General features: G+C 46.1%; 1 pseudogene; it reads left to right on the top strand.

The window, feature by feature from the left end:
* The window catches only part of LOC127447562 (glycosyltransferase-like domain-containing protein 1), an 88,474-nt pseudogene extending 66,879 nt beyond the window's left edge, over positions 1-21,595 (top strand).
* Positions 21,596-24,140: the final 2,545 nt, after the last annotated feature.

The following is a 24,140-nucleotide window of genomic DNA, read 5'->3' on the forward strand; positions in this document are numbered from 1 at the left end:
AGTCACCTGCGCTTCACTTTTGAAAGTTGTTAGATAATGCCGAAGGCCAAGGTAGAACTGATCCAAAGCAGGAGTGAACTATAGCAGAGGCTCCTGGAGTCCATCAGGCCTCATTCTACGCTTATAAGAGAAAATCTTTAAGGGATAGTTCACCCAAAAATGAAAATTCTGTCATCATTTACTTACCTAGGACATCATTGACTATTTTAAGCCATAATATGCATTGATTAAGTGGAAACATCCTCCACTGTGCGAGGTAACAGTTTAGACTTGTGTTTCCTTTGGGACTCTTACTACATAGAGCTGAGGTTGTTCTCAATTTCATTAGATCAAAGTCTATTGGACAGGAGGAATAAAGAGACTCCTCAGCTGTGTGTGTTTTCAATTATGCCCTTAGGCAATGTGTGCGTTCAAGCAGTGATCAAACACCTTCTGTCTGCTCTTCTTAATAATGTTTAAATTCCTAATAACATCCAGTTGTGATAGAGACAAATAAGGGGTATTAATACTTACTTAGTCAAGAGCTCTGATCCAAAACTTGCCTACATAGGCAGCTGCCTCCCAAGGCAGCACCCTAACTGTAATGGAACCTTATAAATAACTGATTTGGAACACTCTGCATAGGCACCATATGCACTCCTCAGGTGAAGTGCATGAGAAACAAAAATTGCCAATAATGTCTTCTCGTGAGACAAATATTGGGCAAAATAATATTTTTTAATATTGAATTAAACAGAAGTTTACTATAGGCAATTTATCTCAAATCGTTTGCCATGTTATATTTTTTTATTTTTTCACTGAGCTTGTTGCATTGCATTCTGAGATTACCTTCACTGTGAAGAATAAAGGGAATCCTGCCTTAGAATTTGGCTAAAACTGTTCTGTATAATTAAGCATAGTTAAGTTGTCTACTTTTTGGAACAGCCTTGTTGTCGGAGGCATTCCTATGATGCCTTAAAATGTTGCCTCCGTAGGCACATCCAACATGATCACACAAGAAATCTGTTGCCTCTGAAAGTTGATATACCCTGAAATCAACCCCATTCAACCGAATTACTGACAAGTCCCATCCCCCATCAGACATTTTTGCATCAGTTGAACACATTTTCCTCTACTGCTTCTGATACCACATTGTTTAAGCAACCTCCGAGACGCAGGATCCTCTTATCCTGTGGGAACATTTACATAAACAAAGGAGAGCATGATTCAGAGGTTGCATTTTTCCTCTAAAATAAAATGTTTAATGGTTAATGGTTGGAGTTTAGGCTAGGGAAAATGGTTAATGAAATATGTTTTCCTGTAGAATGCATTACATCATTTAAAAATAAAAATACAACTCTTTTTGCACCAAACTGTGGTAGGATTGGGCAAATAATCAAATTTTATTTTCAATTACGGTTTTGACTTCCAGCAATTATGAAAACAAGATAATCGAGATAAAACGATTATTGTGCCACATTCCGTTTTGCAATGAAACACCCCGGCATTATATCTTTAAACCATCCTTTATTAAATTTCAAATAATAAGGAAGTGGGTTATGAAAATAAACTCAGAAACTGGCATTTATCTGTGCCGTCAGCGCCGCATCTATGAGTTGCGTGAAGTGACTGGGTAAGAGATTGAAACCGCACCCGGCTGATGCACACTGTGGCGCGGGGACGCTTGTCACTCGCACGCATTTGCTGCAGCTAGATTATAACGTGATGGCTCACGACATAGTGAATCAAAATCAAAAGTAATAGTCAGTATCTGGTGTGGCCACCAGCTGCATTAAGTGCTGCAGTGCATCTCCTCCTCATAGACTGCACCAGATTTGCCAGTTCTTGCATGTTCCTGGACATTTCTTGGGGGGAATGGCCCTAGCCCTCATCCTCTGATCTAACAGTTCCCAGACGTGCTCAATGGGATTGAGATCCGGGCTCTTGGCTGGCCATGGCAGAACACTGACATCCCTGTCTTGCAGGAAATCACGCACAGAACGAGCAGTATGGCTGGTGGCATTGTAATGCTGGAGGGTCATGTCAGGATGAGCCTGCAGGAAGGGTACCACATGAGGAAGGAGGATGTCTTCCCTGTAATGCACAGCATTGAGATTGCCTGCAATGACAACAAGCTCAGTCCGATGATGCTGTGACACACCGCCCCAGACCATTACGGACCCTCCACCTCCAAATCGATCCCTCTCCAGAGTACAGGCCTCGGTGTTACGTTCATCCCTTCGACGATAAATTTGAGTCCGACCATCACCCCTGGTGAGACAAAACCACAACTCGTCAGTGAAGAGTGCTTTTTGCCAGTCCTGTCTGGTCCAGGGTTTGTGCCCATAGGCGACATTGTTGCTGGTGATGTCTGGTAAAAACCTGCCTTACAACTGGCCTACAAGCCATCAGTCTAGCCTCTCTCAGCATATTGTGGACAGTCTGAGCACTGATGGAGGGATTGTGCGTTCCTGGTATAACTCAGGCAGTTGTTGTTGCCATCCTGTACCTGTCCCGCAGGTGTGATATTCGGATGTACCGATCCTGTGCAGGTGTTGTTACACATGGTCTGCCACTGCTAGGACGATCAGCTGTCCTTTCTGTCTCCCTGTAGTGCTGTCTTTGGCATCTCACAGTACGGACATTGCAATTTATTGCCCTGGCCACATCTGCAGTCCTCATGCCTCCATGCAGCATGCCTAAGGCACGTTCACACAGATGAGCAGGGACCCTGGGCATCTTTCTTTTGGTGTTTTTCAGAGTCAGTAGAAAGGTCTCTTTAGTGTCCTAAGTTTTTATAACTGTGACCTTAATTGCTTAACATCTGTAAGCTGTTAGTGTCTTAACGACCGTTCTACAGGTGCATGTTAATTAATTGTTTATGGTTCATTGAACAAGCATGGAAAACATTGTTTAAACCCTTGACAATTAAGATCTGTAAAGTTATTTGGATTTATACAAAATTATCTTTAAAATACAGTGTCCTGAAAAAGGGACGTTTCTTTTCGAGTTTATGTGTCATGTTCACTGAGTGTATCATATCATGAAGAAAATCGGCAATAAGCAGCTCTATTAAGAAGAGAAAGTTTGTTTTTTGTGAGTTAAAGATGGATTGTACATAAAGGTGAGAGAGTGTAATCTTAGCCCATTATACACTGGAACAAAATACATTTTTGATTAGTCATTTTTGGCTTGTTTTCAAAGATAATATCTAAAACTTCTTTAAAACAAAATATATTTATTTTAGGAGCTATACTGCAGAAGAAATTTTTTTTTTATCGGAGAATGTTGTATATAATATTTACTCAGGGCTCGACATTAACACTTGTCCGCAAGTGGATTTTTAAAGGGGCAAGTGAAAGATAATTTTACTTGCCCAACCGTACAAGCAGACTGATTAAAACGTCAGTAATGAAAAAATAACCAGCTATATTTGTGATAGCCTAGGCCTGTGCCACTTATTAGAAAGTTAATATTCTTATTCTTCTGTTGAAAGTAATCCAGAGCACTCTGTAATAATTTGCTAGCGATCTAGTAACAGCTGTGCTCTGTTTGATTGACAGGTGGCGTATGTGTGTGTGCTGAACATGTGCGTGTGTTCTGAAAATGCTCGTGCTAATGCGCACCTGAACAGTCAAATACATTTCAAAATTCTGCCAAAATGCCCGTCTTGGTGAGGTATTTGTGTAAACAAAGAGATTGATGTCTAAAGTGAACATAAACAGCAGAGAAAAAAGCAGATTTGTATTAAAATGTAGGACTTGTAAGTATAAATGTAAGCTAATAGACCTGCTTCTATCTAGTGTAGTGTGTCATTATAATAGTCAAACAACCGTAACAAGAAAATGAGAAAACACTCATTGCTCTTGACAGGGTAACTTTAATAGCTTTAAAAAGTATTAATGTATTATAATCATACAGTAAAACCAGTAGTAGTTTTATGTTGCATTTCATTCTGAATGTTTGCTTGAATGCTTAATAGCCTACTGTTGTTAAAAATATTTAAAGCTTTTAAAAAAGCACAGAATTTTCTTAGTTTGTTCTATTATTTTTAATCTATTTTTATTCATTGCTGTTTTTATTGTTATTTTTATTACTGACTGTTTACTAGTCTTGAATAAATTACCTAAGAACTTGAAACCATTCTTCCATGATTAACATATTAATTAGTTATTATTTGTTTTGGTTTTGAAGCTGGTATTGATAATCATCAAATTTCACTACCGACTACTGAAATTGTGGTATTGTGATAATGTATAGCCTTTATTGTACATGGTAGATCTTGCTGCAATAACATGATGAAAAAGTAGATCTCATTCCATAGAGCTATGAGCATCCCTGCTGTTAATGGTGGTGATGGTGTCAGGGTTCAGCCACCTCTGTTGGTTGTGTTTATAGACTTTGTGGCTGAACTCTGACACTCATGTTTCCTGTCTTGTTATTTGTGGTCTGGTGTGTGCATTGCATTGTTTTTACTTTGTGGTGTGCATTCAGGTCTTGTATAGTCTGTGTCTGTCATGTGTTTTGTATGAGTGAGTACGTGGCTTTGTTCAGGTTTCTCTTTGCCACATGCTCCTCAGTCTTTAGTGATAGCCATACCCCTTTGTTTGCCTTGTTATTAGTTCATTAATTTCACCTGCCTCTTCTAGTTACCCTCCTTATTTCTCTCATATTTATTCTCCCTTTGTTCTCTGTCTTTTGTCAGTTCGTGTGGATGTTTTCCCTTTTAGGTGTGTTTATCCGGTCTTGTCCAGTCCAGTCTTGTCCGTTTCTTCCAACCCAGTCAGTCATATCAGCGTCTGTCTTGGACTGTTACTTGTTTCCTCCTCGAGGTAGTTTTAGTTTGTTTTGTTTTCATTTTTTGTATTAATAAAGCCCATTCCATCATGCATTTGGGTCCTCTCACTTCGCTGCTGACAGATGGAGGCTTTCCTTTATTTGACTACCATATGTAGCATAAAATAATTGTCACATGACAATAGACTCCTCCCCTACCCAGTGCAGTTTACATTTCAAGTTCAAGGAAATCCACTGTTAAAAAGACACGTTTTTTTTAATAAGTTCAATAAATGCATGATGTTTCCAAAGTCAATGAGTAATCGTGTTATATAATCGTGATCTCAATTTTGACCAAAAAATCGTGATTATGATTTTTGCCATAATCGAGCAGCCCTAATGTGTAGACATTTCACCTGGAAACTTGAGCTTGAACACAACACACTCTCATGACCAAACATCACTGGCTGCACTTTTTGGCTTCACAAATAAAATGTCGCCCTTGTTCTGTGGGTCACTCTGAATGCCATATTCAACTCATTACTAACAGGGTGTCCACGGATCCTTAAAAAGTATTAAAAAGCCTTAAATTCAGTTTTAAAAATTTAAGGGCATAAAAAGTCTTAAATATCTTACATAAAATAATGATAAAATATAGTTCGCAGAAGTCTTAAAATTGTTGACGGAAAGACAAGAGACGCTGCTGCCGAGGTAAAGTGCTGCAATTATGTAAATTGAATGCCATCAGTCACCTTTAACTGTGTCAATGGCAATCACACTCTTTTTTCTTTTGTGTACTAGTTTATTTTTATTTTATTTTTGTCTGCTGAGATGTGCATGAGAATCAATAATCTGCATTTGAGTGTGCAATACACTGCTGTTTAAAACCTTGTATTTTATTGCTTTTGCACTGTAAAGATGGCTATAGATGGTGTTTAACATGTAGTAATGTAATGCGACCAAATGACCAGCTAAATTGCTGTTCCCTATCTGCCACTCACTCAACGTTGTGTCGATGTAGTGACACTAGGGATCGCCCTTGGGAGCCCCAAACACCTCTGATCATTGATGAAAGGCCAATGGGAAATGGCAAGTGGAATTTGCATGCCACTCCCCTGGACATACAGTTATAAAAGGAGCTGGCTCGCAACCACTCATTCAGATTTTTTCTTCGGAGCCGAGCGGTTGTGTTCAGCGAGCTGAATCCCTCTGCCGTTCCATTCACCTCTAAGAAAGCTGTTGGATTTACGGCGCATTACAGCGGTTTCTCCCCCTCGTGCACCGGTTGAATGCAGAGAATGCCCCTGGGGGCTTCAACAGTCTAAAAGAGTATATATTCTTGCAATAAAAGAGTATATTTTCAACTAAAAGAGTGGCACTGATGGAGAGTGTCTTTTTAAAGATGACTTTCCGTCTGTGTTTAATTCCTGGTTGCGGTCGTTACCTCTCCGCTTCCGATGGCCACGGTCACTGTCTCGCGTGCTTGGGTGCTGCCCATGCAGAGGCAGCATTCATGGATGGGTCATGTCCTCACTGCGAGAACATGACCATGGAAACATTGCGATCGTGGCTTTCCTTCGTCAGAGGAAACTACCTATGGGTATGAGGCCACATTGGATAGCACTGGGGGCGTTTGGGGACCCCAATTGGAGCCGCACCTCCGGGTAACCCCCCACGGACCTCCCATTCCCCAGCACGCTTGTTCGCCCTGGTCGAGTTCTGGGATGAGACCGCCGGCTTGTCTCAGGGTGAGTTCGCGGTCTCATTCGGGGCTCGTGAAGAGGATGAGCTGTTGATCGCAGCATCAGAGAGCGGGCTGGTCCAGTCTGACACCAAGGACTCAAATCGACGCAGAGCTGGCGGCTATGCTTGCCCGGGCGGCTGTGAGCGTCGGGCTGGAGTGGAACCCTCTGCCCCGCCCTGAACCCTCGCAGCTTGATGATTGGTTCCTGGACTCAGAGCGCCACTCATGGCCACGTCCTTCCCCGGTCCCTTTCTTCCAGGAGGTGCATGAGGAGCTCACGAGGTCGTGGCGGGCACCTTTCACTGCCCGGACCCAATCTCTGAGCTCCTCCGCTGACTAGTCCTATGGTGGGTACTCGGAGCCAGGTAAGTGCTTCGATGTCCCCAGACTCAGCACGGCCACGAGCTCGGGGTTCGAGCCCCCTCAACGTAGCGCCTCTGGCTCCACCCCACCGCGAGGGCCCACCCACCCGTACGTCCGACGTGATTGTCCCCTTGGTCCCCCTTGCCTGGAGCTTGGAGGCGTGGCTTGCGCTCCCCAACCTACGCGATTCAGTTTGCCAGGTGCCTGCCTGGGTTCCTGCAGGGCAGCGGCGTTCTCGCCCTTCACTGAGGTAAAACGGACGCCGCTGCCCTGCTTGCGGAGATCACGACCCTTCTGCGGAAGGACGCAATAGAGCCTGTCCTTCCAGCCTAGATGAAGAAGGGGTTCTACAGCCCCTACTTCATCGTGCCCAAGAAAGGCGGTGGGTTGTGGCCAATCTTGGACCTGCGAGTACTGAACCGGGCCTTTCACAGACTCCCATTCAAGAAACACATTTTAGCGAGCGTCCGGCATCATGATTGTTTCGCAGTGGTAGACCTGAAGGACGCGTTCTTCCACGTCTCTTTTTTACTTCAGCACAGGCCCTTTCTGCGGTTTGCCTTTGAGGGCCGGGCATACCAGTACAAGGTCCTCCCCTTCGGTCTGTCCCTGTCACCTCCCGTCTTCACAAAAGTCGCAGAGGCAGCTCTTGTCCCGCTAAGGGAAGTGGGCATCCGCATCCTCAACTATCTCGACAACTGGCTGATTCTAGCTCACTCTCGAGACTTGTTGTGTGCACACAGGGACCTGGTGCTCAGGCACCTCAGCTAGTTGGGGCTTCGGGTCAACTGGTAAAAGAGCAAGCTCTCCCCAGTACAGAGCATCTCTTTTCTCGGGTTGGAGTTAGACTCAGTCTCTATGATGCGCCTCACGAGCTAGTGCGTGCGTGCAGTCGGTGCTGAACTGCCTGAAGTGGTTCAGGCGGAGAACGGCGGTCCCACTGAAGCAATTTCAGAGGTTCCTGGGGCATATGGTGCCCTCGGTGGCGGTCATGCCGCTCGGGTTGATGCATATGAGACCGCTTCAGCACTGGCTTCAGACTCGAATCCCAAGATGGGCATGGCGCCGTGGCATACATCGTGTGGTCATCACACCGATCTGCCACCACTTTTTCAGCCCTTGGACGGACCTTGCATTTCTGCGGACAAGGGTCCCCTTAGTGCAAGTGTCCAGGCACATCATGGTTACGACAGACACCTCCGAGCATGGCTGGGGAGCCATGTGCAATGGGCACGCAGCCGCGGGCTCCAGAACTGGGCCGCAACTGTGTTGGCATATCAACTACCTCGAGTTGCTGGCAGTGTTGCTTGCCCTGCGGAGGCTTTGGCCGTTGATTCAGGGCAAGCATGTGTTGGTCCAGACGGTCAACACGGCAACGGTAGTGTACAAAAACCGCCAAGGTGGCTTGTGCTCGCGTCACATGTCAGACATCTCCTTCTCTGGAGTCAGCAGCGACTCAAGTTGTTGCGAGCCACTCACATCCTGGGTGACCTCGACAGCGCTGCAGATGCGCTGTCGTGGCAGGTCATGCACAGGGGAGAGTGGAGACTCCACCCCCAGGTGGTCCAGCTGATTTTGAGTCGATTCAGTCAAGCGCAGGTAGACCTGTTTGCTTCCCCGGAATCCTCCCACTGCCCGCTCTGGTACGCCCTGACCGAGGCTCCCCTCAGCACAGATGCACTGGCACACAGCTGGCCCTGGGGGCTGCGCAAGTATGTGTTCCCCCTAGTGAGCTTACTTGCACAGACCCTGTGCAAGGTCAGGGAGGACAAGGAGCGGGTCATCCTAGTAGCACCCTACTGGCCCACTCAGACTTGGTTCTCAGACCTCGCAAGGGACGGGGCACCATCTGGCACCCACGACCAGACCTCTGGAATCTCCATGTCTGGCCCTTGGACGGGACATGGAAGACCTATGTGGCCTACCGCCCGCAGTGGTAGACACAGTCACTCAGGCTAGGGCTACCTCTACGAGGCACCTGTATGCCTTGAAGTGGCGTCTGTTTGCTTCCTGACGCAAAGACCCCCAGAGATGTGCAGTCGGGTCGGTGCTTTCCTTCCTGCAGAAGAGGTCAGAGGGGTGGCTGTCCCCCTCCACCTTGAAGGTGTATGTGGCTGCTATTGCGGCGTGATGCATTATCACCATGATGCAGTTGACGGTAGGTCTCTTGGGAAGCACAACCTGATCATCAGGTTCCTTAGAGGCACGAGGAGGTTGAATCCTCCCAGACTGCACCCCATTCCCTCATGGGATCTCTCCGTGGTCCTGCAGGGCCTGCGGGGAGCCCTGTTTGAGCCCCTGGAGTCAGCTAAAGGCGGCCTCTTTGAAGACTGCTCTCCTGAATGCGCTCATGTCCATCAAGAGGGTAGGGGACCTGCAGGCATTCTCTGTCAGCGACACATGCTTGGAGTGGTCCTGAGACCCCAACCGGGCTATGTGCCCAAGGTTCACACAACCCCGTTTCGGGATCAGGTGGTGAACCTGAAAGCGCTGCCCCAGGAGGAGGCAGACCAAGCCTTGTAGTTGCTGTGTCCGGTGCATGCTTTGCGCATCTATTTGGATCGCACGCAGAGCTTTAGATGCTCTGAGCAGCTCTCTGTCTGCTTTGGAGGACAGCGGAAAGGGAGCACTGTCTCCAAACAGAGGGTCGCCCACTGGGTCATTGACGCCATCGCTTTGGCATATCACACCCAGGGCGTGCCACCCCCTTGGGGCTACGAGCACACTCTACCAGGAGTGTGGCGGCCTCCTGGGCCCTGACCGATGGCGCCTCTTTAGCAGACATCTGTACAGCAGTGGGCTGGGCAACACCCAATACCTTCGTGAGGTTCTACAATCTCCGGGTTGAGCTGGTTTCGTCCCGTGTGTTGTCAAGTAGGAACAGGTAAGTTTGCGGGACAACTGGCCGGGTGTACCGCTTGCGTACAGTGCCTTTCCTCTCCTGGAGCGAGAGACGTGCACTTTTTACCTCCCAGCCGTGAGTTCATGGACCCTGGATGTCCTTCCTCCTTAGCCCTGTGTCAGGCGAGTTCATGGAGAAATTCAAGGCCGGCCCTGTACATATGCTAATATTGCCCTGCACTGGGGTAGGTGCTCCACATGCACTGGTTTCCTGTATGCAACCCCGTGTGATGTTTCTTCCACGAGACCGTTTCCCCGTTGGTAAACCCGTGTCTTCCTTGGGCAGAGTCCCTCTCTGCCACCGGTCTCCGTGTTTGTAGAGCTCCATCCCCTCTGGGTAGGACCTACCATGGGGACTTCTCCACATGCGACACTGTCGACAAGACTCAGTAAGACCATGTGACGTATTTCCACACATTTTCCTCCCCTTCGGGCAGGGTGTGATCTCTGTGGTGTCTTTCCCTTCGGACACTTATGGCCCCCAGCTGAACGATTTCCACTCTTTTTTGGGGAGAAAAAAGAAGAGAAGAGGCCACCATTTTGGGCAGTCGACTTGTCCCCGAGGTGCGGGGAACCGTACGATGCTTGTAGGAGCGTTGGGAGAGGTTACGTGACGGCCAGGTGCGCTGGCTACGAGGCACGCAATGGTTTGCCCGTCTCGCACCGCCAGTCCACGTAACACAGTTCAGCTAGTTGTTGCATTTCATATAGGGACCCCTAGGGTCACTACATCAACACAACGTCGAGTGAGTGACAGATAAGGAACGTCCTGTTTACTTTCGTAACCTCCGTTCCCTGAAGGAGGGAACGAGATGTTGTGTCCCTCCTGCCACAACACTGAACTACCTGCTGAAATGGCCGGGACCCTGTCTCGGCTCCTCAGCACAAAACCTGAATTAGTGGTTGCGAGCCAGCTCCTTTTATACGCATATGTCCAGGGGAGTTGCATGCAAATTCCACTCATCATTTCCCATTGGCCTTTTCTCAAAGATCAGAGGCATTTGGGGCTCCCAAGGGCGACCCCTAGTGTCACTGCATCGACACAATGTCTCATTTCCTCCATCAGGGAACGGAGGTTATGAAAGTAACCAGGCCATTTTTAATGTTTGTGCACGTATATAGCCAAGCGAGCTGAAGGAATAATCAAATGAACATGTTCAAAAAATGATTAATTAAATATTGCTGTTAATTTATATGTATTAATAAATTGTTGCATATAAATAGATGCAATTTAAAACCATGGAACTATTCTTCCATGAACTTACAGTTGTGCTCAAAAGTTTGCATACCCTGGCAGAAATTGTGAAATTTTGGCATTGATTTTAAAAATATGACTGATCATGCAAAAAAACTGTCTTTTATTTAAGGATAGTAATCATATGAAGCCATTTATTATCACATAGTTGTTTGGCTCCTTTTTAAATCATAATGATAATAAAAATCGCCCAAATGGTCCTGATCAAAAGTTTACATACCCTTGAATGTTTGGCCTTGTTACAGACACACACGGTGACACACACCTTGTTTAAATGGCAATTAAAGGTTAATTTCCCACACCTGTGGCTTTTTAAATTGCAATTAGTGTCTGCGTATAAATAGTCAATGAGTTTGTTAGCTCTCACGTGGATGAACTGAGCAGGCTAGATGCTGAGCCATGGGGAGCAGAAAAGAACCAAAATACCTGCGTAACAAGGTAATGGAACTTTATAAAAAAGGATATAAAAAGATATCCAAAGCCTTGAAAATGCCAATCAGTACTGTTCAGTCACTTATTAACCCTCTGGGGTCTGAGGGTGTTTTGGGCCCTGGAGAAGTTTTGACATGCCTTGACTGTCCACCAAAGCAAACAAAGAGATGCTCGGAGCTTCTAAGGCTCTGCATGTGATCCAAATAGAATCGTAAAGCTTGCACCGGACACAGCAGCGCCAAGGCTGGGTCTGCCTCCTCCTGCCTCGTGGGAACCTTGGGCACATAGCCCGGATGGGGTCTCAGGATCACGTGAGAGTAACCCGGACCGAACTCCAGGCACAATTTGCTGACAGAGAACGCCTGCAGGTCCCCTACCCTTTTGATGGAAGTGAGCGCAGTCAGGAAGGCAGTCTTCAAAGAGAGTGCCTTAAGCTTAGCTGTCTCTAAGGGCTCAAAGGGAGCTCCCTGTAGACCCCGAAGGACTACGGAGAGGTCCCATGAGGGGACAAGGTGCGGTCTGGAGGGATTCAACCTCCTAGTGCCTCTCAGGAACCTGATGATCAAGTCGTGCTTCCCCAAATACTTACCATCTACTGCATCATGATGCGCCGAAATAGCGGCTATATACACCTTCAGGGTAGAGGGGGACAGCCACCCCTCCAGCCTCTCCTGCAGGAAGGAAATCACTGATCCGACTGTGCATCTCTGGGGGTCTTCGCATCGGGAAGAACACCACTTAGCGAACAGATGCCACTTTAAGGCATACAGGCGCCTCGTAGAGGGAGCCTGAGCCTGAGTGATCGTTTCTACCACAGCGTGTGGTAGGCCACTTAGGGCTTCCATGTCCCGTCCAGGGGCCAGACGTGGAGATTCCCAGAGGTCTGGTCACGGGTGCCACATGGTGCCCCATACCTGAGAAAGAAGGTCCTTCCTCAGGGGAATTCGCCGGGGGGGGGGCTGTCACGAGGAGCGTGAGATCCGAGAACCACGTCTGGGTGGGCCAGTAGGGTGCTACTAGGATGACCTGCTCCTCGTCCTCCCTGACCTTGCACATCAGCTCCAAATCAGCTGGACCACCTGAGGGTGGAGTCTCCACTCTCCCCTGAGGGTAACCTGATGTGACAGCGTATCCGCTGTGGTGTTGAGGTCGCCCTGGATGTGAGTGGCTCGTAGCGACTTGAGGCGCTGCTGACTCCAGAGGAGGAGACGAGGGGCGAGTTGTGACATGCAACGGGAGCATAGACCACCTTGATGGTTGATGTATGCTACCGATGCTGTGTTGTCCATCCGGATCAACACGTGCTTGCCCTGGATCAACGGCCAAAACCTCCACAGGGCGAGCAGTACTGCCAACAACTCTAGGCAGTTGATGTGCCAACGCAGCCGCAGGCCAGTCCAGGAGCCGGCGGCTGTGTGCCTGTTGCATACGGCGCCCCAGCCCGTCTTGGAAGCATCTGTTGTAAACATGACATGCCTGGAGACCTGCTCTAGGAAATGCAAGGTTGGTCCAAGGGCTGAAGAGGCAGCGACAGTTCGACGTGATGGCCACGTGATGTGTCCCGCGTCGCCATGCCCATCTCGGGACTCGAGTCTGAAGCCAGTGCTGAAGCAGTCTCATATGCATCAACCCGAGCGGTGTGGCCACCGCTGAGGATGCCATATGCCCCAGGAGCCTCTGAAAATGTTTCCATGGAACCGCTGCTCTCCGTCTGAATGCCTTCAGACAGTTCAGAACCGACTGTGCACGCTCGTTCGTGAGGCGCACTGTCATCGAGACTGAGTCCAACTCCTGACCGAGAAAAGAGATGCTCTGAACCGGGGAGAGCTTGCTCTTTTCCCAGTTGACCCGAAGCCCCAGTCGGCTGAGGTGCTGGAGCATGAGGTCCCTGTATGCTCACAGCAATTCTCAGGAGTGAGCTAGGATTAGCCAGTCATTGAGATAGTTGATGCCCACTTCCCTTAGCGGGGTAAGGTCAGCCTCTGTGACCTTCGTGAAGACGCGAGGGGACAGGGACAGGCCAAAGGGGAGGACCTTGTACTGGTATGCCTGGCCTTCGAAGGCAAACCGCAGGAAGGGTCTGTGTCGAGGTAAGACTGAGACGTGAAAGTACGCATCCTTCAGGTCTACCGCCGCGAACCAATCTTGATGCCGGACACTTCCGCCTGGTGAACTGAATCGCGTAGCCGAGTCGGACGGTCCGTGTCAGCCACAGCGACGGGTTGGAAAGCGTGAGGCACGCGTCCAAACTCTGGGCGATGGGGACCAAGGGAATGATCATGTCGGACATACCGGCGGGTGGGGCCTCGCGGCAGGGTGGAGCTCGAGGTGCCACATTGAGGGGATTTGAGCCCTGTGGCCGTGCTGAGTCCAGGGACATCGAAGCACTTACCTGGCTCCTGCCGCCCACCATAAGATTGGCCGAGGAGGGGGGAGGAGGAGTCTCATCCCCATAGTCCACCGGACCCAATCCCATGTGGGCATGTTTGTGCCACAGCTGGGCGCACAGGGGCGGGGGGACCGCCGCTGGGCCGCCATACCTGCAAAGATGGGACGGTGGACGGTGGTCGTGATGTCAGCCATGCACACCGAACATGTGACCCAGGGAACAAGAAAACTGCTCTTTTGTTGAATTTTTGGGTACCACAGCCTCTTGGACATGCGGCGAAATGAAATGAAAACGAAACAAAAGATTCTCCTCCCGGCCCTCCACTGGGGGATGGAGTGGCCTGCTCACCAGCTCCGGAGAAGCGGGTCTCCTTGCCCCTAGGTCGCCAGTCTCAGGGGCGCTTCGAAGCCTTCCTCGGTTCTTGGCGGCCGGCCGTGAGACGGGTGGCATCTGCTTCCTGCACTGGGCTCCACGCTGGGGCCGGGCCACGGGGCGTGCTGCGGCAGAGCCGGTGTTGTAGTTGCAGGAGGACGCCCTTGGCGATGAGCAGACGGGGTGCGGGGTCTTGAGCTGCGCTGGGGCAGGATGTGCTGTATGGCCTCCGTCTGCTGCTTCACCGCCAAGAACTGCTGGGAAAAGTCCTCAATGGTGTCGTTGAATAGGCCAACTTGGGAGATTGGGGCATCAAGGAACCGTGCCTTGTCAGCCTCGTGCATGTCAACCAAGTTGAGCCAAAGGTGGTGCTCCTGGAACACCAGGGTGGACATTGCCTTCCCGAGAGACCGCGCCGTGACCTTCGTCGCCCGGAGAGCGAGGTCGGACATCGAGCGCAGTTCCTGCTTCAATCATGTGTCAGAACTACCCTCATGCAGTTCTTTTAGCGCCTTGGCTTGGTGTACTTGCAGGAGAGCCATGGCATGCAGGGTGGAGGCAGCTTGTCCAGTGGCACCGTAGGCTCTAGCCATCAGGGATGATATAAACCTACAGGCCCTGGACTTTCCACGCCAGGTGGTGGCGCTCTGCGGACACAGGTGCACCGCGAGCGCCTTATCCACCTGGGGGATCACCAAATACCTCCTGGCCGCTCCGCCATAGAGGGTAGCAAGAGCAGGGGAGCTTAAAAGGTGCCTCCCACGATCTTGTCAACTCCTCATACACTTCCGGGAAGAAAGGAACGGGGGCCCAGGAACCAATCGTCGAGCCGCGAGGGTTCAGGGGAGAGCGGAGGGTAAGCATATCCGTCATTTACACGTCGGCCTGGGACTGGGCGACCACTCCCGAAGGAGGAAGCCCAGTCGAAGCCTCTGCGTCTGACTGGACGAGCTCGATCTCCGATGCTGCGCTCGATAACTCGTCTTCTTCCCGGGCTCCGAATGAGATGTCGAACTCACCCTGAGATGAGCCGGCGATCTCGTCCGAGCACCCGACCAGAGCAAGCGAGTGTGCTGGGGAATGGGAGGTCCGTGGGGGGATACCTGGCAGAGGTGGTCCCATTGAGGTCCCCAAATCACCCCCAGCACTATCTGGCATGGCCTCATACCCGTAGGTAGAAGGACCGAGGCGGGGAGCCGCTGGGGTGGCTTGCTTTCTTACAAATGCAAGCTGCGACCGCAACGTTGCCATGGTCATGTTCTCGCAGTGAGGATAAGACCCATCCATGAATGATGTCTCCGCGTGGGCAGCGCTCAGACACGAAAGACAGCGATCGTGGCCGTCAGAAGCGGAGATATATCGACTGCAACCAGGAATAACACACAGACGGAAAGGCATCTTTAAAAAGACATTCCGTGTGTGCCGCTCTTTTAGAAAGAAAATACACTCTTTTTTTATATACTCTTTTAGTTGTTTCTCCCGAAGCACCCAGGGGCATTCTTTGCACTCCACGGGTGAAATGCGCCATAGAATCCAGCAGATGAGGTGAATGAACTTCGCGGATGAATTCAGCTTCAATGAATAGAACCGCTCGGCTCTGAATAGAAAATCTGAATGAGTGGTTGCATACCAGCTCCTTTTATACTCGTATGTCCGGGGGAGTGGCATACAAATTCCACTCACCAATTCTCATTGGCCTTTTTTTAAAAAAAGCAGAGGTGTTTGGGGCTCCCAAGAGTGACCCCTAGTGTCACTACATCGACACAACCTCGAGTGAGTGACAGATAGGGAACTATTATTACATATATATTCCAAAGTATAATACCAGTAGCTTATATGCATAAATGACGGAAAATGAATGGGTATAGACACGTGCTGTATATGTCTGTCAATGGTCCATTACCGGAGATAGCACACCGCAAACATTTACTCATTCGTGCGCTTCACTGACCGGGCATATTTACAGCACATTTTACACATTTACACCAAAACAGATTTTTGCGAGCACAAGTATCGTTGATGATAATACTAGTTAAAATATAACCTAAACATTCATATTACTTTTATATCATATTACATATCATATTTATATCATACAGCATACAATTTAAATACCTGCTTTAGCCGAAAAAACATTTAAATGTAACTAAAATTTGCCTATTAGGACATATTTCAAATGTCAATTCTCTGAATACTGGCTGGCAAGTCTGGAAATAGTCCAGCTAGTAAAATATGTACGTTTATATAAAATAGCATGTCAACTAATGTAAGTAAAACTAAATGACTTACTCATCCGGAGTTGTATCCTCGGCTGGATCAAGTCGCTCTTCAAAATGCAAACGTTCATCGTCGGATTTCCGCTCTTCTTCTGAGGAAAATGTGAACTTCGTCACTATCCAGGACCATCTGTAGAGCTTCCTCACCTGTGTAGTGTGCCATCTTCCAAACGCGCAGGAAAGTGAATGAATCTGATGATGAAACTTGATGTTTTTTAAGGCACTGTTGTGGGGGCGTTTAGCATTTGCACAGACTGCCTCAGCACATTACCGTATGAATAGTGCACTCTGTTGGTGGGTGGGCCAGGAGAAACTGTACATCGCTTGGTTTCATACAGATTACATTGCAGGAGAATATTTGTTTTAATTTGAACATTTGAATTGTTTTATTTTAACATTTTAAGCTTTCTTTAGACATATGTTTCATGTTTGTGTGTTAAGTATTCGAGGAGTTTCAGTTCATTTTTGTGACGTGTTTCAGAAAGGTGCTCGCAGAGACAGAGACGGCTGAAAGCGCACCCTGTTTATTTTCTATATTTTACAAAAGCACAAGGTTTTGTTGTTATTGTGAGTGTACACAAATAAAAGTAGACCCTTTATAGTTTCTAATGATGTCTTACACTTATCTGTATGCCCAAAAATGACGGAGTATTTTAAGCTGTTTCCGCTGTTATGCGGAAAAAATCCAGCAGGACGCACCGGCACAAAAATTCGGGGATCTCTTGATACCAAGCCAAGGTCAGGTAGACCAAGAAAGATTTTAACCACAACTGCCAGAAAAATTGTTCGGGATACAAAGAAAAATCCACAGGTAACCTCAGGAGAAATACAGGCTGCTCTGGAAAAAGATGGTGTGGTTGTTTCAAGGAGCACAATACGACAATACTTGAACAAAAATTAGCTGCATGGTTGAGTTGCCAGAAAGAAGCCTTTACTGCGCCAATGCCACAAAAAAGCCTGGTTACAATATGCCCAACAACACCTTGACATGCCTCAAAGCTTCTGGCACACAGTAATTTGGAGTGACGAGACCAAAATAGAGCTTTATGGTCACATCCATAAGCGCTATGTTTGGAGAGGGGTCAACAAGGCCTATAGCGAAAAGAATACCATCCCCACTGTGAAGCATGGTGGTGGCTCACTGATGTTTTGGGAGGGGTGTGAGCATCTTGTGAAAATTAATGGCTAGATGAATGCAGCATGTTATCAGAAAATACTGGCAGACAATTTGCATTCTTCTGCACGAAAGCTGCACATGGGACGCACTTGGACTTTCCAGCATGACAATGACCCTAAGCACAAGGCCAAGTTGACCCTCCAGTGGTTACAGCAGAAAAAGGTGAAGGTTCTGGAGTGGCCATCACAGTCTCCTGACCTTAATATCATCGAGCTACTCTGGGGAGATCTCAAACGTGCAGTTCATGCAAGACGACCAAAGACTTTGCCTGACCTGGAGGCATTTTGCTAAGACGAATGGGCAGCTATACCACCTGCAAGAATTTGGGGCCTCATAGACAATTATTACAAAAGACTGCATGCTGTCATTGATGCTAAAGGGGGCAATACACAGTATTAAGAGCTAAGGGTATGCAAACTTTTGAACAGGGGTCATTTCATTTTTTTCTTTGTTGCCATGTTTTGTTTTATGATTGTGCCATTCTGTTATAACCTACAGTTGAATATGAATCCCATAAGAAATAAAAGAAATGTGTTTTGCCTGCTCACTCATGTTTTCTTTAAAAATGGTACATATATTACCAATTCTCCAAGGGTATGTAAACTTTTGAGCACAGCTGTATATAGTAATAAAGTGTGACTATTTTAACCTAATTACTTTGTCCAAATTATTATTGTTTTGGGGGATTAACTTCACCCTTTTAAGCTGTCTGAGAATATTAAATATCATCATAAGGCACAAAAACAAAAACAAAAATCTGGATTACCCAGCCAAGCCCTAATCACCATTCATATTGTTCAACTTAACGTGACTTCGCTTTTTAATGACTACAAAATGTAAAAGTTTTAAATTATTTCAAAATTGGCATTAAAAAGTCTTAAATTTAATTCCCTTAATATACCCTGATACCCTGTCAAACATTCCATTGCTTTATCTAACACTAAATTTTAATATTAAATTATTTGAAATTTCTGTCATCATTTACTCATTGTCCAAGTTACAGCTCAAAAAATGAGAAAAGCACTATAAAAATGATCATAAATATAATCTATGCTTTTTCTGCACTGTATTTTGAATCATTCGATGTCAGGTGATGGTTTTGTGTGAAGAACAGATCTAACTTTAAGTCTTTCAGCAATAATCAGGGCAGTTCATTAAAGACCAATTTCAGCAGTGAAACTTTCAGGCTACTGGTGCCGAATTCACAGTGTGATCAGTCTGGCAGCTAGCTAGGTTTTGGAACAGAGCAAATATTGCTACAAAGGATTGATTACTTGAGAAAGTGGCCGAACTGCATGTAGTACCTAAGAACTTCACCTTCCCAACAAGCGTTTTCAACGATCAGTCCTTGCGCCTCATTGGTCAGCTCCACGCCAAGCAAAGGGACTTTTCTGCACCGTGTTCCATCCTCGTTATTGTGGAAATTAGCCTAATCTGATTAATTGTCAGCAGACGCCCATCCATGCCCTGCAGAAAAACAGTAAGGCAGCCAAGCAGAATGATCACCTAATTATATTTGAGATGAAAAGCCTGATAAGCATTCGCACACTCACACATTAACTGCATTGACATGGAACTGACCCTAATCAGTTTCATACGATGGGTTATCATAGACTCCAACCGTGCCACTTTGATTTACTGTGTTCCCTGTGAATTTGATCAGAGAAGGGGATGTTAACGTTGCAGAGTAGGTAATACTACACTAAACCTTCACTGTCTGGTGTTTGCTTAAGAACGGTGAGAGTTGCGCTCTTCTTTTTCTTTTCCTTTGTTGAGAAATTATAGCAAGGTGATGTGTTCTCTAAATTGCTATTCATAAAGGGATAGCTCATCCAAAAATTAAAATTCTGTCATCATTTACTCACCCATATGACTTTCTTTCGTTGAACACAATAGGAGCTGTTAGGCAGAATGTTAGGGAGACAGCCTCAGTCACTGTTAACTTTCCATGTATGGAAATAAGATGCAGTGGTGAACGGTGACTTTGACTTGTCAGTCTCCTTTTGTGTTCCACAGAAAAAAAGGAAGTCATATGGATTTGGCGAAACATGAGGGTGAATAAATGATGACAGAATTTTCATTTTTGGGTGAACTATCCCTTAAAGTATCTAATGATCTAAAAAAACAAAGAAAACTGTATATATGTGGTTTTCTTATGTCACAGATCTGATTGCTTATACAGTATAAGCAGTGTATGAGTGACCATTAAATATGTAGTGATACAAACCACTGTCAATCACAACTTAACGACCCTGCGCCATTTTCACAGATCCACAGGATTGTTTGAGAAGATTTGTCCCATTGCTCAATCAGAACCTTGATATTTCAGTCTTGAATGGCAGAGGGCTAATCGGATATTAAAATATGCATGGTTTTAGCATGGGAAATGAGATGAGGATCTGATGGTGAAGGGAGAGATGGATAGAATCATTAAATAGTAATACCCATTCTACAAAATATTTAAACAGCAGGTCATTTCCACTGCCAGCAATAGGGGTTCAAATGAGTTGAATCAGTTGGGAGCAAAGTTTGCCCTAGATTGAACTATTTGATGTACTAAAAGCGTGAAATAGTGTGCAAAACTATGCCATAGTTATGAGGTAGGATCACAAGAGTTAATTATACTATATATGAAATAATGTCTTAAAATGCTTTGGTCTGGTGAATGTAACAGTTGATATTGACCAAGGTGTAGTCCAGAGTGTTGGAAGGTGGTAAGAAAACTTTGTTCACATATTCCCAACTATGTTTTGATTTGTTGTTAGCAAAGAACTTCTATGGTGTGGTTTCAGAAATTGCTCATTGGGGAAATGGACCCAAGTCATTTCAATACACTTGGTCAGTACACTACTAATGAAATTGAACCTTAAATGACATAAATATTCTCTTTCAGGTTAGAAGCAGTCCATTGTGTTTGCTACCCCCTGTGTCCAAAAGCTTTGGTATATCCTGAAATATTCCCTGGTAAAGAATTTCTCCTCTCATTTTTATGATTTGCCAGTGATGATAAAACTAGCTCAGTTTCATATGCAAAAGAAGATTCATTGTCATAGGCAAAGCTGATATGTTTGACTTATGTATATAATGACTTATTCATCTTAAAGCACAATAGAAGAATTTGCCATAAACCATTCTGGCATTTTTATATAAATAAATAAATATAACCACGGTTCAATAATGTACAACATCACCCAGCATGGTGTCAGCTGCATTTTTAATGTTGAAAGTGCCTGCTATCTCATCTGCTGTTTGAGGTTTCAGGCTTATCAAATATGTATTTTCCTCTCATAGCAACATATCTGTATTCAACACCTGAACAGCTGTGTAAGAGATTACAAGGCTTCTGCAAGCATCCACAATTAGTCAGACAACATATTATTCAGGTAAATGTTTAAATGTTTATTTCACTGTAAATCAATGCCCCCAAAAGCGCTTAGAGCTTTTAAGTCACAAAATACAGCAAACGTATGCAGATGACATGATTTTAACAAATGGGCACAGGTTGTGACGTGACCCCAAGAAATACATTATTATTTAAAATTCAGCAAGTGCAAACTCCCCTTTTTAATGACCACCATCAACATAAATCTTTCAATCTTTCTGCTATTTTCAATGAAAAACATTTATGTGGTGACTCAAATGCCCTCATATACAGGAAAAAATAAAATAAAAAATAAAATAAAATACATTGTGGTTAATGGGGAAAAAAGAACCAAGTAAAAATAAACAATCAAAAAACCTGTGACCGCTTTCATGTCGTGCATAGGCGGGCCCACCTCATATTTCGGTTTGTATCCATTTTTATCCTTTGTGCTAAAAGACTCCAGCCTGGAACTCTGGAATCTTTGGTTCCCACTCCGACAGAGCGGCAGCCAAGTTGTGGTTTGAAATGTTGTGGGCTCTCGCTCTACCTGAGGTTGCCAGGTTGTGACAAAGTTCCCCCGAGGCTCAGTAAAGGTTGATGCAAGGCTTCCCCAGAACTGCGGTTGAATCTAAATACGGTTCTTTTATTTTCCTTGCATCGCAGATCTGGCTGTACATTACAGTTGGGAACCCGCTGCATAATTAAGGGGGCCTAGTAACCAGCTATTTATATGTGTTTGCAAAATTCAGAAACTGGGCAAACTAACAATGGCCTGTCAGATTTTCCAGAAAGATGTAGTGTCTGCTTTCACATCACAGCAATGCCACAATCACTCGGCCCACTTCAGGCCTGCCAACATATGTGTTATTAAAAGAAGCTTTTATTGCAGAAGTTGTTGAAGGATTCCTTCTTTATTATCAGGCATTCTCTCCACTTAGCTGAGGACTCTTAGATGTATCGATTATTCAGGTGCACTGGGCATAGAATTAGAATTAAAGGCTCAAATATAATCACGTTGCCGCTTCTTGCATGAAACCAAAATTAGTCACATTACTCTTCATTAAGTAGGAGTGCTTCCTTTACAGGTCAAATAAATAATACTAGTATCTTACATCCATGTGTAACATATTTCAAATTTTACGGGATAAATGCCTTATTTGTGTGCCTTTTGTGTGGTATTATTGTGACAAGGGCAAAAAATGACCTTTCCTTATTATTATCGGGCAGGAGTAAAAGTCCATAAAAAGGTCAAACTTTTATTTCACAAATGACAATACATCATGATGGCGCCACGGATGGTAGCCTCGGTGTGGAGCGCTCCTATTGTTTTGTTGTTTTTGTTTGTTTGTCCTGTGTTTAGTAATCTTTTTCCAGTCAGTTTTACCAGAGATGAACTGCTGAACATTCGACAGCTTATACCAGACATCTTTCCCTGGTTTTTGAATATTCAGACGTTTTGCTAGACATTTTAGTTGGAGGCACGGCTTTGTTGTTCAGGAGACGCAGGCGAGGAAGAGGAGCTGGTGCGCTGGTCAAACTCCGTCGGTGGGGCTTTCGAACAATGCTGCCTAGCATTCATCTTGCGAATCTCCGCTCTCTTCCTAACAAAACGGATGAACTACATCTCCTCACCCGCACAAACAAGGACTTTTCAACCTCTGCTGCCTTGTGCTTCACAGAAACCTGGCTAAGTTACATCTGCCGGACTTCCAGCTGTTCAGAGCGGATCGCATCGCGGAGTTAACGGAGAAAACGAGAGGCGGTGGAACATGCTTTTACATCAATGAAAGTTGGTGTACAGATGTAACAATGTTAAAGAGGATGTGCTGTTCTAATTTGGAAGCGCTCTTTATTAACTGTAAGCCTTTCTACTCGCTGCGGGAGCTTTCCTCGTTTATTCTGGTGAGTGTGTATATCGCGCCAAACGCGTGTTTGAATGCGGCACTGCAACAGCTGGCTGATCAAATCACAGACATGGAACAACAATACCCGGACTCAGTTATTATTATTCTTGGGGATTTTAACAAAGCAAATCTCACACGTGAACTGCCCAAATACAACCAGCACATTACATGCCCCACCAGAGACAGGAACATACTGGATCATTGCTACACAACAATAAAGGATGCATATTGCTCTGTCCCTAGAGCAGCTTTGGGACTCTCTGATCACTGTCTGGTTCATCTTCTTCCAACCTACAGGCAGAAATTAAAATCAACCAAGCCATTAGTAAGGACTGTAAAGAGATGGACCAGTGAAGCAGAGCAGGAACTACAAGTCTGCTTTGATTGCACGATTGGAGTGTTTTTGAGGCTGCAGCCACAGACCTGGACGAGCTCACAGATACTGTTGCATCATATATCAGTTTGTGTGAGGATATGTGCATTCCTACTAGGACTTATTTAAAGTTCAACAACGACAAACTGTGGTTTACAGCAGAGCTCAGGCAGCTTCGTCAGGCCAAAGAGGATGCTTACAGGGGTGGGGATAAAGTCTTGTACAATCAGGCCAGGAACACACTGAACAAGGAAATCAGAGTGGCTAAAAGAAAATACTCTGAGAAGTTGAAAAATAAGTTTTCAGCTAACAACCCCGCATCAGTGTGGAGTGGCATGAAACAACTCACAAATTACAGGACTCCTACCCCCAACCCTGTGGTGGACCAACAACTGGCTGATGACCTGAATGTGTTCTACTGCAGATTTGAAAGGCCCAATCTCACACCCCACACCCACTCTGAACTTCACTTCACATAAACACCAACACCTCCTGCAACCCCCCTCTTCCCTCCTCCTGCTACTCAACCTGCACTTAAGATCTGTGAAGATTATGTGAGCCGGGTCTTTCGGAAACAAAAGACGAGGAAAGCTTCAGGCCCAGATGGCGTCTCACCAGCGTGTCTTCGATCCTGTGCTAACCAGCTGGCCCCCATCTTCACACAGATCTTCAATAGATCACTGGAGCAGTGTGAAGTCCCATGCAGCTTCAAACACTCAATCATTATTCCTGTCCAAAAGAAACCAAAAATCACAGGACATAATGACTACAGACCTGTCGCCCTGACGTCTGTGGTCATGAAATCATTTGAGAGACTGGTGTTGGCCCACCTGAA

Source organism: Myxocyprinus asiaticus, chromosome 10 (genome assembly GCF_019703515.2).
Source record: "Myxocyprinus asiaticus isolate MX2 ecotype Aquarium Trade chromosome 10, UBuf_Myxa_2, whole genome shotgun sequence".
In the NCBI taxonomy this organism is placed as follows: domain Eukaryota; kingdom Metazoa; phylum Chordata; class Actinopteri; order Cypriniformes; family Catostomidae; genus Myxocyprinus; species Myxocyprinus asiaticus.